This window comes from Triturus cristatus, chromosome 3_2, assembly GCF_964204655.1.
Source record: "Triturus cristatus chromosome 3_2, aTriCri1.1, whole genome shotgun sequence".
Lineage (NCBI taxonomy): Eukaryota > Metazoa > Chordata > Amphibia > Caudata > Salamandridae > Triturus > Triturus cristatus.
Genome location: NC_140584.1, coordinates 1,025,886,249 through 1,025,905,324, shown reverse-complemented (window position 1 = coordinate 1,025,905,324; position 19,076 = coordinate 1,025,886,249). Strand labels below are relative to the sequence as shown.

The following is a 19,076-nucleotide window of genomic DNA, read 5'->3' as shown; positions in this document are numbered from 1 at the left end:
ACGAAAGAGGGAGCGGGTGCTGGGGCATGGGGGACCGGAGGCCCAGGGCCCCAGCTGGGCCCCAGCCACAGAGGCTGCGAGGGGGACCCGATGGGCCCTCCGACCCAGGGACTGCGGACTCCTTGACAAGCAGGGGAGGCCTGCACGGGACCGACAGACCCCTGTCCCGAGCCCTTGGCAGAGCGGCAGGCCGGATGACGGGGCCCAGGGCCGCACCACCCAACCAGGGACCCGGCTGGAGCTCCTGAACCCAGCCAAGCAAGGGGAGGCTTCCCAGCCACAATGGAACCCCGTGCCTTTGGCAGTGCCGGGGGACAGGGCCCAGGGCCGGAGCCCCCCAACCGGTGCCCGGCGGGGCCCCTGGACCCAGCCATGGCTCCCAGGCCCAGAGGCGCAGGGGAAGCCTCCCCGGGCCCGCTGGACCCCGTTACGGGCACCCTTCCACGTGGCAGGACCCAGGATGGAGCCCGGGGTGGGGGGCCGCCCTCCCCGGAGCCCTCAGGGGCCCGGCCGGAGCTCCTGAACCCAGCCAAGCAAGGGGAGGCTCCCCGGCCACAAGAGAACCCCGTCCGGGGCCTTTGGCAGTGCCGTAGGCTGGGGAACGGGGCCCAGGGCCAGAGCCCCCCACCCGGGACCTGGCGGGGCCCCTGGACCCAGCCGGGGCTCTCGGGCCTGGAGGCGCAGGGGAAGCCACCCCGGGCCCGCCGGACCCCGTCCCGGGCACCCTACCACGCAGCAGGACCCAGGATGGAGACCGGGGTGGGGAGGCCACCCTCCCCGGGCCCTCAGGGGCCCGGCCGGAGCTCCTGAACCCAGCCAAAGCAAGGGGAGGCTCCCCGGCCACAACGGAACCTCGTCCCGGGCTTTTGGCAGTGCCGCAGGCAGTGGGACGGGGCCCAGTGCCGGAGCCCCCGACCCAGGGACCGGCGGGGCCCCTGGACCCAGCCGCGGCTCCCAGGGGCCCCTGGACCCTGCCCAGCAGAGGGAGGCCTGCCGGGTCTCATCTGGGGCAGCCTGCCACGCGGCAGGCCCCGGGGCAGACCCAGGGCTGGGGCGGCATCCTGGCCTGGCCTGTCCAGCTGTCGGCTGAGGACCGCTAGGCCGAGAGGGGTCCCAAAAGTACCCTGTCCCTAGTAATCCAGAGGAAGGCTACCCCCCCTTTCTGGTAACCCGCACGCTCCGTTTGACGGAGGGGACCCTAGGGGCAAACGCGCCTGGCCTCCTGGAGCCCTGACTGGGATCCGGGAGGCAAATGGACCCTCATCGGGTCTTCCAGGCCGACCCGGCCATCTGGTCGCCTCATTGGAAAGCATTGCGCGCGACCAGATGGCCGAGGGGAATGGTGCGACCAGATGGCCGGCACCTGAAAGGACTCCCGTCTGCCCGCCCCGAGCTGAGCCGTAGCGGTAGGGCTCCCGCCTGCCCACCCACGCAGGGCTCGGTGGGCTCTGCTTCCCGGGGGGCTCGGGGACCCCAGCTGGGTCTCAGGCACTTGGAGGACCACCGGAGCTCTCGGGCCCGGATGCCCGGGGAAGACTGCCCGGGACCCGTGGAGCCCGTCCCGGGCACTTTGCCACGCCGCGGGCTGGAGGAGGGAGCCCCGGACGCCTGGGAGGATGTTGCCCGGGCATAGCCCATCTGGTCCCCGGCAAAGAACCACCAGCCCCGGAGGGGTGTTCGGCATACCCTGCCCCTAGTAATCCGGAGGAAGGCTACCCACCTTTCGGAGGGGACCCTAGGCGACCTCCTGGAGCCCTGACTGGAATCCAGGAGGCAAATGGACCCTCATCGGGACTTCCAGGCCGGCCCGGCCATCTGGTCGCCCCATTGGAAAGCATTGCGTGCGACCAGATGGCTGGGACCGAAAGGACTCCCATCTGCCCGCACCGAGCCATAGCGGTAGGGCTCCCGCCTGCCCTTGCAGGGCTTTGGGGCTCTGCACCAGGGACCGTTGTCCCGGGCAGATGGACACTTGGCAGGCCACAGGACGTGGGCTCCCAGGCCCTGACCGAAACTCAGGAGTCCCGGGTCGGTCCCTGCTTCTCAACGCAGCTAGGCCGGGGAGATCGGGAGCCTGCCCAAGCACGAGGGACCCCAGTCCCGGGCAAACGGTCCCTTAGGTTGTGCGCTCGTTTTCCACATTTTTTTTCAAAATTGTGCGTAGTTGCGCTAGGCAAAGTCTGCCCAGCCCTACTCAGGACGTGCGCTCGTTTTCAACAATTTTTTTCAAAATTCTGCGTAGTAGCTGTGAGAAGTTGGCCTGGCATATGCTGGTCACTAGTTATAGTGGCCACCTTGCACCAGTCCAATTCGACTCTTATGGTAGATAGGTTTAAGACAACCTTTTAAAGAAAGCTATCCTAGTGGTAGCTGTGGAGAGCAGCCTTCAGGCTAAGTCTCAGAGGAATGTAAAGCAGCTTGTTTTACCTTTTAATCTCTTGAATTACCAAATGAAAGGACACCACACAGGTGTATATATATCAAATATATATGTATTTATTTCTAGATACACTCTACTAATCTTTTTATGAGATTAAAAGCCAGGAACACATTCAAATATCAACGTTTCACAATAAGTTAAGCACAAATATGGATGGGGCCCTAGGGGCATACCAGACCATATACTAAAAAAGAGGTTTAGGTAACGTGACTTGCAAGGGGACAAGGCCTAGGGCCTGTAGAATCGCTGGAGCTTCACTAATCCACCCAAGGCAGGTAAGTAAAAGACCCATGGGAGACGCGTGCAGTGTGAGAACACAGCCGCGGATTCCCTATTGATTACAATGGTGCAAGTCGCGTTGGATTTTTAAAGTTTTAGGGTACTTCGAGGAAGTCTACAAGCAAGCCACTTACAAGGTAAGTAATTTTAGGGCCAACACACACTAGGGCACCAGAGTGCACGAGTTACCTCACCCAGGGAAGCCGGGTGCATAGGTGTCTTTTGGTGTCGGGTCGCGTTGCTGTTTTCTATGGAAGCCAAAGAAGATTTGCGGCTTGCAAAGACTGAAGAAGTGTCAGGTGGAATCCAAGGCTGGATTCAATATGAAGAAGACCTGAAAGCAGAAGGGACAGTGTTCACAGTCACTTTCCAGTGACTCGGGGTCAGGAAGATGGATGCCCACGGATGTCGGGTGATTTCAGGTGCTTGAGGGTGTTTTGACTCTTCGCTCACGAGGTCCAGGAGAGATCGACGATGACCAGCAGCTGGATTCGGAGTGTCCCACGACATCTGCAGCTGACTGAGGTGTCGGCAACCGGATTGGAGCCAACAAGCCTTGGCAACAGCAAGTCTCGTGAAAAAGGAATAAAGTCAATGGTGCAGACCAGCAAGGTCTGAGGGACTCACCCAGCGAGGATGAATGAGGGCAGGCCTGGAGCAACCAGGGGAGCCCTTTGGTTCGATAAGAAAGTCTTCGGGGGACCCACAAGCCAACGGGCAAGGGATCGCGAAGACGCCTCATGAGGAAAAGCCTTACAGGAGCCCACGGTCACTCGGGACGGGGTAGGCCTCTGATTTTCGGTGCACAACCTGCTGGAGGCTTGGGCCACACGTGGTCCAAAGCACAAGTTCGTAGAACGTCGTGAAGGGGTTGCTCTCGACAATAGTGCACTGTACCCAGGTATTGCGGTTCCTCGTCACTCGTGGGGCTCACTCGCCTCAGCTCTGCTGGGGACTCACAATGGCCGTCGAGAAGTCAGGAAATCCACTTCTGGGGCTGCAGGGACTTCGGACTCCGGCGGGAGCGGGAAAGTTTGCGACCGTTGATTCAAAGTTTTGGTACCTGCCAAGCAGGGGAGTCACTCCTTGACTCCAAGGGAGATTCTTCCGTCTTCCAAAGGTAGTCGAACGTCGAAGGACTAGGATTCTTCTTGTAAAGCGTCGTCCAGGGTTATCTAACTTGCAATGGCAAGGTGTACCTATCTTATAGTAAAAGAAAGGGAGGGACTAGCTCTATGACCACTCCTCTAGGAGGGTCAGGGGGGTGGGTGGTTACACCCACTTCCCTTTGTCCAGTTTCGCGCCAGAGCAGGGGCTGGAAGCCCCTGAACCGGTTTGAGCTGGCATTTGCAAAGAGGAGCCTGCTGCTCCCCAGTGCAGGACTTCAAAGCACTCTAGGAGTGCACCCACCCAGCTCCAATACACTAAATCCTGTCTGGAAGGTGGTGACACCTCCCTGTGACAGGATGCCTATTGTTGGGCGTCCTCCACTGCGAGTTTCAGTCAGCAGCAGGAGGGCAGCCCAGTGTCTGTGCTGGTGGCATCCATTCTGTGATGCCAGGGCTCTTTCAGATTTCTACCGTGTTTCCACAGTGGGTACATGTCATCCCCTCTAGAAAGGTGGGATCATACTCCCACACCAGTTACTGGTGTGGGGGTATGATTCCAAGTTGTTTGACACCAAACACGACATGTTTTGATGCAGTCATTCCAAAGTTAACATTTAATGGGAGGTTATAATGCACTTAAGAGTATATGGTTTAACCGCATCCACAAACAGCCACAGGGAATAGACCCTGCCAGCTGCAGAGGGGCCCTGCTCAGGCAGAGGCACCCCCTCACAATGTAAACCAAGCACCCTGCCCTCAGGATTGATAGGGCCTGCCTTAGGGGTGACTGATAGGTTTATATGTGTGTGTATGGTGAGATATAGGAACCTATACCTCTGCTAACACTACCTCACCCAGGCTACAGTAGCAGGCCTGAGGTGTCAGATTTAGTTGCTCCCCAGGGGTGGCATAATACATGCTTCAGCCCCTGGTAGGCCTGTAAAGTACCTATGCCCTTGATACCTAAAGTACCATATTCTAGGGGCTCATAAGGCACTACAGTAACCAATCACTAGTGCCTCTAATATGCACTCAAAGTCGTTTAGAGAGAACAGAGAGACTGGGGCCCTGATTAGCAGGGACCCAGCCAGACTATAGCCAGAAACCAGTGTTAACATCAGAAAAAAAGTGGGGGCAACATAAGTGCAGATCCTACTCTCCTACACAACCCCCCCCAAACGCAGGGACATTAAACTAACCTTGACCAGTTGAGTCTTCATGTTCTAAGTGGAAATACCTTGAGAGTCCATCTGCATTGGCATGTTGGGTCCCAGGTCTATGTTCCACTGTATAGTCCATCCCCTGTAGGGAAATGGACCACCTTAGCAGTTTAGGATTTTCACCTTTCATCTGTTTAAGTCATAGGAGGGGCTTGTGGTCAGTCTGAACTATGAAGTGAGTGCCAAACAAGTATGGCCTCAGCTTCTTCAGGGCCCACACCACAGCAAAGGTCTCCCTCTCTATAGCTGACCAACGTTTCTCTCTAGTGGTCAGCCTTCTGCTTATAAAAGCTACTGGCTGGTCTTGACCTTCATCATTCAGTTGAGACAGTACAGCTCCCACACCCAGCTCAGAAGCATCTGTTTTGGACAAATAACTTTTTTGTGTAGTCTGGACTCTGTAAGATGGGGGCAGTGCACATGGCCTGCTTCAGGTCATCAAATGCCTTTTGACAGCTAGCTGTCCACTGAACCTTCTTTGGCATTTTCTTAGAGGTAAGATCATTTAAGGGGGTCACTATAGATCCATATCCCTTAACAAACCTCCTATAGTACCCAGTCAGGCCTAAAAAGGCTCTCACCTGTGTCTGGGTGTTTGGAGCTACCCATTCCATGATGGTTTGGATTTTGCTCTGCAATGGTTGAACCTGGCCTCCACCTACAAGGTGGCCCAGGTACACAACCTGACTCTGCCCTATCTGGCACTTAGTGGCCTTGATAGTGAGGCCTGCTTTTTGCAGGGCCTCAAACATTTCTGAGGTGCACCAGGTGATCCTGCCAGGTGGAACTAAAGACAGCAATATCATCTAGATAAGCTGAGCAATAAGTTGCCATACATGTCAGAACTTTGTTCACCAACCTCTGAAAAGTGGCAGGTGCATTCCTCAAACCGAAGGGCATCACCACAAAGTGGTAGTGCCCACCAGGGGTTGAAAATGCTGTTTTGGCCTTGGCATCATCAACTAACTTGATTTGCCAGTAGCCAGCTGTTAGGTCAAATGTACTCAGATATTTGGCTCAGGCCAAAGTATCAATGAGCTCATCTGCCCTGGGAATTGGATAGGTGTCAGTCCTGGTGACTGCATTGAGGCCTCTGTAGTCTACACAAAACTTCATTTCTTTCTTACCACCCTGGATATCAGGTTTAGGCACAAGGACTACTGGACTAGCCGCCCAAGGGCTATCTGAAGGCTCAATCACTCCTAGTTCCAACATTTTCTGGACTTCAGTCCTGATACAGTCCCTGACATGGTCAGGTTGCCTGTAGATTTTACTCTTCACTCCACCTCATGGGTTCACCAGGAAGTCTGACTAGGGGTCAGGCTAAACATATGTCTAAACTGCTGCAGCACATGTCTGCATTCAGTTTGCTGATGGTCAGTGAGGCTGCTTGCCAAAGCAACACCATCTACTGACCCATCATCAGGGTTCTGTGAGAGCAGGTCAGGGAGAGGGTCACTCTCCTCCTCCTGTTCCTCATCAGTTGCCATGAGCAAGCACATGTCAGCCCTGTCAACATATGGTTTCAATCTGTTGACATGGAGCACCCTAAGGGGGCTCCTGGGAGTTCCAAGATCCACCAAGTAGGTGACCTCTACCTTTTTCTCATCAATTGTATGGGGGCCACTCCATTTGTCTTGGAGAGCTGCTGGGGCCACAGGCTCCAACACCCACACTTTCTGTCCTGGCTGGTATACAGTCAGCACAGCCTTTTGGTCATGCCAAGCTTTTTGCAGTTCTTGGCTTGCCTCCAGGTTTATGGTCGCCTTCTTCATGTACTCAGCCATCCTGGAGCGGAGCCCAAGTACATAGTCCTTCACATCCTGTTTGGGAGGTTTGAGAGGTAACTCCCAGCCCTCCTTCACCAAACATAATGGACCTCTGACAGGGTGCCCAAACAGAAGTTCAAAAGGGCTGTAGCCAACCCCTTCTGTGGGACCTCCCTTATTGCAAACAGAAGGCAGGGAAGTAAAAGGTCCCATTTTCGCCTAAGCTTTTCTCGGAGGCCTTTAATCATTGCCTTTAGGGTTTTGTTGAACCTTTCAACTAACCCATTGCATTGTGGGTGATAGGGGGTATTGAACTTGTAGTTTACACCACACTCCTTCCACATTGCTTTTAGATACCCTGACATGAAGTGTGTACCTCTGTCAGATATAACCTCCTTAGGGAAACCCACTCTGGAGAAAACTCCAATGAGGGCTTTTGCCACCACAGGGGCTGTGTGTAACGCCCTGAACGTCTCAGGATCGTTTAACAGACACGACAATGAGGACGCAACCACTAGTGAAGGGTTAGTTGTTTTAATGAAGGCAAATATAATACAAAGAATAAACAAGTTATAGTCACTGGAATCCTCCAGGCTAAGTACGTTACCAGCCCACAGCACGGATGGTCCTAACCGTCCTCTGCATATACGCCGGTCCCTGCGTATGCCAACAGAGGGCAGAAATGAAATGGCCGACAATGCCAATCGGTAGGCTGTGAGGGGCACGAAGAGTGTTGGGGAGAATCGAGGAGTCAGGGAAACACCCAGCCGGGGTCTCTACCTGAAGGGAGCAGCCGCTCAACCTCTTCCTCAGACTGCACCGGGACGCGGAGTCACCTCCTGGTGATGCGTCACCGATACCCCAATCACAAGCAAGAAGACTGAACCGAGAGCAGCCGCTCGATCGATCCTGTGGACTTCCGAGTCTGTAACGCGGCAAACACCTCCTGGTGTGCGTTACAGCTGGCAGTCCCTGTGTCTCTGGTCGGGCTGGGAGTTACGACTCCAACCAGCAAAAGCGCCACTGCGCTTGGACTCAGCCGAGTCAAAAAGCGAAGCTCAATGGTTGACCGGTAGAGCTTCCGGGTCCTTCACAGGTGACGATGGGGCAAGACACGGCCCAGGGAGTAACGACTCGACCTACCTCCGTTCTTGCCTTACTGGAGCACCACTCCGGAACACTGCTCTTCACGAAGCAGGTACGTCGGTGTGAACACAATATCCGACAGCGTTGTACCTCCCGGTTCCTCCCTTTATAGGGCGTGTTTTCCTGGAGTTATGTAACAGCTCTCCTGTTTACATAAGGGCGTGTTTCCTTGAGTTATGTAACAGCTCTCCTGTTTACATAAGGGCGTGTTTCCCTTGAGTTATGTAACAGCTCTCCTGTTTACATAAGGGCGTGTTTCCCTTGAGTTATGTAACAGCTCTCCTGTTTACATAAGGGCGTGTTTTCCTTGAGTTATGTAACAGCTCTCCTGTTTACATAAGGGCGTGTTTCCCTTGTATGACAGGAATTCTTGACAGTACATCCTCCCTCTCAGCAGCTCCCCACGGGTCCAGCGCTGGCAGGAAAACGCCGATGGAACAAGGAGACCAAGCGCGGAGCATGAACCCCTTCAGCCGGTTCCCATGAATGCTCCTCCGGGCCATAGCCTTTCCACGCAACCAGGTACCACAGCTTCCCCCTGCGCCATTTGGACGCCCGTATGCCCGACACTTCATACTCCACCTCCGACTCCACGCATACCGGCCGAGGTGTCCCAGACGGCTTGGAGGGTGCTGGTTTGAGCAATGATACATGAAAGACAGGGTGTATCCGCAATGACTGGGGCAAGCACACCTTCACGTTCACGGGACCCATACACTTGGTAATTCGATAGGGGCCCATGTACTTGGGATGGAACACACTGTTCTTTCGAAACCTCATGTTTCTTGTGGATATCCAGACGTAGTCTCCAGTGCGGTACAGTGGCCCGGGCCTTCTCTTCCTATCTGCCGCAGCCTTGTATCTTCTCTTGGCCTCTATTAGGACAGCCCTTGAGCGCATCAATGTGTCTTTTATGTGTGCCACCCTATCCGCTGTGGCGGGAATCCTGTCCTCTCTGAACGGATGTAGAAATGGCAAGAACCTGGGATGTTGGCCATAGTTGCTATAGAACGGAGATGACTGTGTGGAGCTGTGAGTGGCGTTGTTATAGGCTATCTCTGCAACCCATAGCAAGTCGACCCATTCTTCCCTGCCCTGGTCCACAAAACATCGCAGATACTGTTTGAGCGTTTGGTTCAGGCGCTCGGTTTGGCCGTCCGTTTGAGGGTGGTAGCTGGTGGACAGGGCGGTCTTAACATGCAGCGCAGTGCACCAAGTCTTCCAGAATTGCGCAGTAAACTGCGACCCCCGGTCCGACACGATCACCCCAGGTAATCCATGCAGTCGTACCACATTCTTTAGGAGTAGTGACGCCAATTCCCCGGCCGTAGGGACTCTCTTGCAGGGGATGAAGTGCCCCATTTTCGTCAAGTAATCCACCACCACCAGTATTGCCGTCATCCCCTGGTCTACCGGTAGGCCCACCACGAAGTCCAGTGATATGCTATCCCATGGTCTATCCGGGGTTGGAAGTGGATGTAAGAGCCCTTGGGTTCGGCCATGGTCGGCCTTCATGGTAGCACACGTAGGACACTCCTGTCCCCACCTCCTGACATCCACTCTCATGGTTGGCCACCAGAAATGCCGTCCCATGCTAGCCACCGTTTTTTCAAAGCCCAAATGACCTGCGCATGGGGAGTCATGGCACCAGATGAATGCTTGTTTCCTTAGCCTAGGCGTGGGTATCAATAGGCACCTGCCCTTCAGGGGTATCCCGTCCTTCAGCTGCCATTCTCTGTGACTGAGGAGCCACCTCCGCCATGCGAATGACCTGATCCCTCTCTTTATTCCCCTCAGGAAAGTATCCGGTTGGATAACCCCCAAAACCATCCTCGGGGAAATGATGGAACGCTCGGTCGCAGGCAATGGTTCCTTAACTGCAGATTGACGGGACAGGGCGTCCGCCTTTCGGTTTTCCGTCCCCGGCCGATATGTGATGCGGAAGTTGAACCCCGCAAAGAAGATCATCCACCGCAGCTGCCTGGGAGAAAGGTGTCTAGTGGCAGTCATGAACTGTAGGTTCCGATGGTCCGTGTACACCGATACCACATGTCTTGCCCCCATCAACCAATGCCTCCATTCGGTGAAGGCGTCCTTGATTGCGAGAAGCTCCTTCTCCGCAATATGGTAGTTGCGTTCGGCGTCGTTGAGTTTGCGGGACATGTACGCAACGGGATGAAGCACCCCTGTGTCGTGGTTGCGTTGGGACAAGATAGCCCCCAGCGCCACATCCGACGCGTCCGCTTCCACCACGTAGGGGAGATCCGGATCGGGGTGAGCCAACACCGGCGCCTTACCAAAGGCACTTTTCAGGGCCTCAAAGGCTTTGTTCGCTTCAGGGGACCAGACAAACTCCTTGGACTTCCTCAGTAGCTGTGTGATTGGGGCCACCACTCCTGAAAATCCATCTATGAACCGCCTGTAAAAGTTGGCGAAGCCAATGAAACTTTGGACGTCCTTCACGCTTTGGGGCACCGGCCATTCTTTCACCGCCTTGATCTTTCGTTCTGCCATCTCCTGTCCCTCTGGACTCAGCATCACTCCGAGGAATTCCACGGATGTGACGTGGAAGTCACACTTGCTGAGTTTACAAAACAGCATGTTTTCCCTCAGCTTTTGGAGCACAGCTTTGACGTGGTGTACGTGCTCCTCCACACTGGACGAATAGATGAGGATGTCGTCGATATATACGACCACGTAGATATCCAACTCCTCTCTGAATACCTCATTCAAAAAGTACTGAAAGGCTGCCGGGGCGTTGCACAGACCGAACGGCATGACGAGGTACTCAAAAAGGCCGAACCTGGTCTTAAAGGCGGTCTTCCACTCGTCTCCGTCCCTCATGCGCACCAGATGGTATGCCCCTTTCAAATCCAACTTGGTGTAGATACGAGCTTTCTTGACCTGTTCCAGAAGTACATTGATGAGAGGCAAGGGGTACCGATTTTTTATGGTTATCGCATTCAATGCCCTAAAGTCCACACAGGCTCTCAGCTCCCCATTAGCCTTCGGGATGAAGAAGAGTGGCGAGGCGGCCGGAGACTTGGACGGGCGGATGAATCCTAGCTTGAGGAGTTTATCCAGGTACCCCCGGAGATGCACGTTTTCAGGCTCCGTCAGGGCATACAGCCTGCCGCTGGGAACGCTGGCCCCTGGCACCAGGTCGATCTGGCAGTCAAACTGTCTATGTGGTGGTAGCACTTCCGCCTTCACCTCATCAAATACATCCTCAAAACTGTGATAAGCCTGGGGGAGAGCCACATCTTTTTCTGCCGCTGTAGCCACCGTCTGACTCCCGCTCTCATCTGCGTCAAGGGATTCCGTTCTTATTCCACAATGCAGGATGCAATACGGTGACGTCATTTCGATGCGATGTGTTGGCCAATCCACAAAGGGGTTGTGTTTCTGTAGCCACGGCAATCCCAATATGACGCCATATTGGGGCGCTCGGATGATGTTAAAATCGATTTGTTCCAAATGGTTCCACCCATATCTCATCGGAAGGACCCCCGTGTGCTGCCCGATGGGCCCCGTCACCAATCGCCTTCCGTCTACAGCATAGACGTCTTCGGGTACAGCTTTGGGAAGAAGCACTAGCCCTAGCCTGCATGCCTCGTTGTGGTCCATAAACATGCCAGTGGCCCCTGAATCCACCATGGCCACAACGGGTATCCACTGGTCATGCACTCCCACGTGCACCGTGATAAACAGGTGTCGTTGTCCCTTAGTGACCGAGTTGGAAAGTGAAGGGATGGATGAGTGACTCCGAGATGCCCCTTCTCTGGTCTTGGAGTCCTCTAGTTTTCCGCCGGTATGTCCACCACGGCTGTTACCGACCGGTTGGCCCGATAACGTGACGTCTTCGGTTTGGCAGGGCATTCACGTACGTAGTGGCCTTTTTTGCCACAATATAGGCACAATCCTTGTTTACGGCGTGACTCTTTCTCCGTGGCTGTGAGGCTCGCTCGTATTGCGCCGATGTCCATGGGTTCTCCCTTGGATGCGGTGGAAGTTTCAGGACTTCCCACCGTCACATAGGATGGAAGGGATTTTCCTTTTCTCCCATGATCCCCCTTTCTTTCACTTAGCCTATGTTCCAGCCGTAATACCAGGTTGATAAGGCCCTCACATGTCTTGGGTTGAGGGTCAATATGAGCCACGGCGTCCTTGAGCTCATCGCACAGCCCTTGATGGAAGAGCGCCGTCTGTTTAGCAACAGGCCACTTGGTTTCCGCAACCAGCCTTCGGAACGCGTTGAGATACTGCACCAGGTCGTTGGATCCCTGTCTCAACTCAAGCATTTCACGGTCCGCCGTGTACGAGTCAGCCCTTCTGTCGAATACCTTCAGGAATTCCTCGCGAAAAGCACCCCAATCACATAAGAGGGGGTCGTCCCTGCTCACCAGAGGTACGGCCCATTGTGCCGCGTTTCCAGCCAAATAGGATATAAGGAAAGCCACACGAGCCTGACTCGTGGGGAACGCCTTTGGTTTGCACGATAAATGTAGCGCCACTTGTGTGAGGAATACCTGCACTGTGTTAGGATCCCCACTGTACCTCTCTGGTGTCGCCAAGGGGATGGCTACCGGCATTTCCACTACTACCGCAGGGGTCTGATTCGTGAGGGAGGTGCTGGGCGTGAGCGGGTCCAATTGGATAGCATCCAGTCTGGCTTTTACATCGGCTGTTTCTTGCCTAGAGGCAGCCACTTCAACTTGCATGGCCGCTAAAGCAGCCAGCACATCATCAAGTGTTGCCATGTCTGTTATCGACCGGGAGACAGTTAGTGTTATTAAGGTCGGATATTTTGTAACGCCCTGAACGTCTCAGGATCGTTTAACAGACACGACAATGAGGACGCAACCACTAGTGAAGGGTTAGTTGTTTTAATGAAGGCAAATATAATACAAAGAATAAACAAGTTATAGTCACTGGAATCCTCCAGGCTAAGTACGTTACCAGCCCACAGCACGGATGGTCCTAACCGTCCTCTGCATATACGCCGGTCCCGGCGTATGCCAACAGAGGGCAGAAATGAAATGGCCGACAATGCCAATCGGTAGGCTGTGAGGGGCACGAAGAGTGTTGGGGAGAATCGAGGAGTCAGGGAAACACCCAGCCGGGGTCTCTACCTGAAGGGAGCAGCCGCTCAACCTCTTCCTCAGACTGCACCGGGACGCGGAGTCACCTCCTGGTGATGCGTCACCGATACCCCAATCACAAGCAAGAAGACTGAACCGAGAGCAGCCGCTCGATCGATCCTGTGGACTTCCGAGTCTGTAACGCGGCAAACACCTCCTGGTGTGCGTTACAGCTGGCAGTCCCTGTGTCTCTGGTCGGGCTGGGAGTTACGACTCCAACCAGCAAAAGCGCCACTGCGCTTGGACTCAGCCGAGTCAAAAAGCGAAGCTCAATGGTTGACCGGTAGAGCTTCCGGGTCCTTCACAGGTGACGATGGGGCAAGACACGGCCCAGGGAGTAACGACTCGACCTACCTCCGTTCTTGCCTTACTGGAGCACCACTCCGGAACACTGCTCTTCACGAAGCAGGTACGTCGGTGTGAACACAATATCCGACAGCGTTGTACCTCCCGGTTCCTCCCTTTATAGGGCGTGTTTTCCTTGAGTTATGTAACAGCTCTCCTGTTTACATAAGGGCGTGTTTCCTTGAGTTATGTAACAGCTCTCCTGTTTACATAAGGGCGTGTTTCCCTTGAGTTATGTAACAGCTCTCCTGTTTACATAAGGGCGTGTTTCCCTTGAGTTATGTAACAGCTCTCCTGTTTACATAAGGGCGTGTTTTCCTTGAGTTATGTAACAGCTCTCCTGTTTACATAAGGGCGTGTTTCCCTTGTATGACAGGAATTCTTGACACTGTGGTGGTCCTGAGGGGAATTGCTTCTGGGTACCTGGTGGCATGATCCACTACCACCAGGATAAACCTGGGCCCAGATGCTGTTGGAGGGTCAAGGGGACCAACAATGTCAATCCCTACCCTTTCAAAGGGTACCCCCACCACAGGTAGTGGTATCAGGGGGGCTTTGTTGTGCCACCTGACTTGCCACTGGCTTGGCAAGTGACACAGGAGCGACAAAACTCTTTGGTGTCCTCTGACATATATGGCCAAAGAAAATGTGGAACAAGCCTGTCCCAGGTCTTGTTTTGGCCCAAGTGTCCTGCCAAAGGGATATCATGTGCTAGGGTCAAGAGGAACCCCCTAAACTTCTGAGGTATTACCAACCTCCTGGTGGTTCCAGGGGTAGGATCTCTAGCCTCAGAATATAGGAGTCCCTCATCCCAATAAACCTTATGGAACCCACTAGCACTCCCAGCAGCCTCAGCAGCAGCCTGCTGTCTGAGGGGTTCAAGAGAGGGACAGCACTGTTGCTCCTTACTCAGATCTTCCCTGGAAGGTCCCTCTGCCCACAAGAACTCAACCTGATCAGGCTCAAATCCCTCTGGGGCAGTTCCTTCTTCAGGATCTGCTTCTCCTCCCTCAGGAGGGGAATCTGAGATCTGAGACAGAGGGGAAGGCACAGCCTTAACCCTACTGCTCCTCCTCTTGGGTAGCATCTGGTCCATAGTTTCAGGAACCAGAGCTGGTTCAGTTTTATGCATCTTGGCCTGTGACTTGATCACAGCAAATACCTCTGCAGGTATGCCCAACATCTCAGCATGAGTCCATAACTCTACTTCAGACCAGGCTGAAGTCTCCAGATCATTTCCCAATAGACATTCGACAGGGAGGTCTGCACTGACTACTACCTTCTTGAGGCCAGTTACCCCTCCCCAGGAGAAATTCACAACTGCCAGACTATGGTTAGTCCTGACATTGCTTGCATTGGTTACCTGGTACATTTCACCCAGGATGATCTGTGCAGTGTCCACCAGATTCTCTGCCACCATGGTGACACTAGCACCTGTGTCCCTGAATGCCAAAGCCTGTTTGCCATTAATTACAGGCTGCTGTTTGTATTTGCCCAGATTACTGGGGCTCACTAGGAAGGACATATCAATGTCTGCCTCACAAACCAGCAATGCCTGAGTGGGTACTCTGACTAGGCCAGAGTCCACTTCAGAACCCAGGGTCAACCCTACTACACCCTTATTCTGATTACCACCTCCACCCGTAGCTGCACTAGGGGGAACAGTTGCCTTAGGGGCAGGAGTGGTGGTGGTTTGGTTTTTGGACTTGGTACAATCAGAAGTCCAGTGCCCTTTCTGTTTACAGAATTTGCACCAGGGCTTCTTTTGGCCTTTTCCCTTTGTAGACTGTGAATCCCCACCAGATGCAGATTTTTGGGGCCCTTGTGAAGACTTCTGGTCTTTTGACTTATCCCCACCTTTCTCTGAGCCTTTAGGATCTTGCTTCTTGGTGTCACCCCCTTGGTTCTGGGTGTTCTGCCTCACCCTGGTTCTGACCCATTTGTCTGCCTTCTTTCCCAATTCTTGGGGAGAGGTCAGATCAGGGTCCACGAGGTACTGATGCAACAACTGGTTTTGGCAATTATTAAGGATCTGTTCTCTCATTATAAGATTATACAATCCCTTAAAATCAGTAACTCTACTACCAACCAGCCAAACCTCCAGAGCCTTGGTTGCACAATCAACAAAGTCAGTCCAGTCCTGAGTCTGTGCTTTCTGGCTATCTCTGAACTTCAACCTGTACTACTCAGTGGTTAAGCCAAACCCATCTATCAGTGCACTCTTCAGGACTTCATAATTATCAGCATCCTCTTCTCTAACAGTGAGGAGCTTGTCTCTACCTTTAGCAGAAAAGGAGAGCCACAAGATTGCTGCCCACTGTTTCTGGGGGGAATTGTTGTACTTTACAGGCCCTCTCCATAGCAGTTATCCATTTGTGGATATCATCCCCACTCTGGGGAGGAACAACCTTGGACAGGTTCCCATGGTCTGGAATGTAATCTCTGCCTCTAGGGACACTGTTGCTGCCACCAGGGGCTTCTTACCCTTCTTTCTTAGAAGCTCTCTGGAGCTCAAAGGCTTCTATATCTAAGGCCAATTGCTTGGTTCTGAGGGCAAGCCTAGCTTTCTCATACTGGAGCATCTTGTACCTTCTTTCAGAGGAGGTCTCTCTATTAAAGTATGAGTTCCTCTGATGAACAGATCCTCTGTCAGAGGGATATGAGTGGTTAGATTCCCTTGAAGGGGACCTAGGCCTCTCTTCTACTCTGTCAGCTCTCTTAGGGAGAATTCCTCTGTCCTGTTCAGACCCTTGTGGGTCTGACCCTTCAATCACAGACTCCAGGTCATCTTGATTTTCATCATCTGACCCAGAGACTATGGCTGACCCACCCCCGATCCAGTTCCACTAGCTCATAGAGCTAGTCTAAGATCATCTGCTGTTAGCAAATTTATCAGGTGTTGTGTGGAGGGACTCTGTCCTAACACCAGGTGTCTTGCAACACACATGGCCTTCAAGTCAAAGAAGGTCATGTCCTTATACTGAGGTCGGTTGGACCCACTGGCTCCATCCCTTGAGGACATTCTAGTGTTGTGCAGTGTTGTACTACCTACACTAGTTTGTGGCCTACTGATTCTAGCTTGAGCTGTAGCAAGGGTGTGCTATCCCTACACAAACAGCTCTACGTTCAGTAGAACCTATTGATACTAAGCTTGACTTTATATGTACCTTGAGTACCTTAAGTGGTTTTCAGTTAGTAATTCAAATAGAGATTTTCTGGTAAAACAATGGCAAGATGGAATCCCACACGCTGCCCACCAATGTGAGAAGTTAGCCTGCCATATGCTGGTCACTAGGTATAGTGGCCACCTTGCACCAGTTCAATTCGACTCTTATGGTAGATAGGTTTAAGACAGCCTTTTAAAGAAAGCTATCCTAGTGGTAGCTGTAGAGAGCAGCCTTCAGGCAAAAGTCTCAGAGGAATGTAAAGCAGCTTTGTTTTACCTTCTAATCTCTTGAATTACCAAATTAAAGGACACAACACAGGTATATATATCAAATATATATGTATTTATTTCTAGACACACTCTACTAATCTCTTTATGAGATTAGAAGCCAGGAACACATTCAAATATCAACGTTTCACTAGGGGCGTATCAGACCATATAATAAAAAAGAGGTTTAGGTAACTCGACTTGCAAGGGGACAAGACCTAGGGCCTGTAGAATCGCTGGGGCTTCACTAATCCACCAAAGGCAGGTAAGTAAAAGACCCACGGGAGACGCGTGAGGGTGAGAACAGAGCCGCGGGTTCCCTATTGATTACAATGGAGCAAGTCGCGGTTGAATTTTTAAAGTTTTAGGGTACTTCGAGGCAGTCTACAAGCAAGCCACTTACAAGGTAAGTAATTTGAGGGCCAACACACACTCGGGCACCGGATTGCACGAGTTACCTCACCCAGGGAAGCCGGGTGCATAGGTGTCTTTTGGTGTCGGGTCGCGTCGCTTTTCTATGGAAGCCAAAGAATATTTGCTGTTTGCGAAGACTGAAGAAGTGTCCGGTGGAATCCAAGGCTGGATTCAAGATGAAGAAGACCTGAAAGCAGAAGGGACAGTGTTCACAGTCACTTGCCAGTGACCCGGGGCCAGGAAGATGGATGCCCATGGATGTCGGGTGATTTCAGGTGCTTGAGGGTGTTTTGACTCTTCGCTCACGAGGTCCAGGAGAGATCGACGATGACCAGCAGCTGGATTCGGAGTATCCCACGACGTCTGCAGCTGACTGAGGTGTTGGCAACCGGATTGGAGCCAACAAGCCTTGGCAACAGCAAGTCTTGTGAAAAGTGAATAAAGTCAATGGTGCAGCCCTGCAAGGTCTGAGGGACTCACCCAGCGAAGATGAGTGAGGGCAGGCCTGGAGCAACCAGGGGAGCCCTTTGGTTCGATAAGAAAGTCTTCGGGGGACCCACAAGCCAACGGGCAAGGGATCGCGAAGATGCCTCGTGAGGAAATGCCTTACAGGAGCCCACGGTCATTCGGGACGGGGTAGGCCTCTGGTTTTCGGTGCACAACCAGCTGGAGGCTTGGGCCACACGCAGTCCAAAGCACAAGTTCGTAGAACGTCATGAAGGGGTTGCACTTAACAATAGTGCACGGTACCCAGGTATTGCGGTTCATCGTCACTCGTGGGGTTCACTCGCCTCAGCTCTGCTGGGGACTCACAATGGCCGTCGAAGTCAGGAAATCCACTTCCGGGGCTGCAGGGACTTCGGACTCCGGCGGGAGCGGGAAAGTTTGCGACCGTTGATTCAAAGTTTTGGTGCCTGCCAAGCAGGGGAGTCGCTCCTTGACTCCAAGGGAGATTCTTCCGTCTTCCAAAGGTAGTGGAACGTCGAAGGACCAGGATTCTTCTTGTAAAGCGTCGTCCAGGGTTATCTAACTTGCAATGGCAAGGTGTACCTATCTTATAGTAAAAGAAAGGGAGGGACTATCTCTATGACCCCTCCTCTAGGAGGGTCAGGGGGGTGGGTGTTTACACCCACTTCCCTTTGTCCAGTTTCGCGCCAGAGCAGGGGCTGGTAGCCCCTGAACCGGTTTGAGCTGGCATATGCAAAGAGGAGCCTGCTGCTCCCCAGTGCAGGACTTCAAAGCACTCTAAGAGTGCACCCACTCAGCTCCAATACACTAAATCCTGTCTGGAAGGTGGTGACACCTCCCTGTGACAGGATGCCTATTGTTGGGTCTCCTCCACTGCAAGTTTCAGTCAGCAGCAGGAGGGCAGCCCAGTGTCTGTGCTGGTGGCATCCATTTTGTGATGCCAGGGCTCTTTCAGATTTCTACCGTGTTTCCACAGTGGGTACATGTCGTCCCCTCTAGAAGGGTGGGATCATACTCCCACACCAGTTACTGGTGTGGGGGTATGATTCCAAGTTGTTTGACACCAAACACGACATGTTTTGATGCAGTCATTCCAAAGTTAGCATTTTCCGGCGATGTTATAATGCACTTAAGAGTATATGGTTTAACCGCATCCACAAACAGCCACAGGGAATAGACCCTGCCAGCTGCAGAGGGGCCCTGCTCAGGCAGAGGCACCCCCTCACAATGTAAACCAAGCACCCTGCCCTCAGGATTGATAGGGCCTGCCTTAGGGGTGACTGATAGGTTTATATGTGTGTGTATGGTGAGA

The 19,076-nt window shown here is 53.3% G+C and overlaps 1 protein-coding gene across 2 annotated transcripts in view; it reads left to right on the top strand.

Moving 5' to 3' along the window:
- Positions 1-19,076, top strand: part of TRIM50 (tripartite motif containing 50) — a 145,419-nt gene that overhangs the window by 27,448 nt on the left and 98,895 nt on the right. The window lies entirely within an intron of this gene.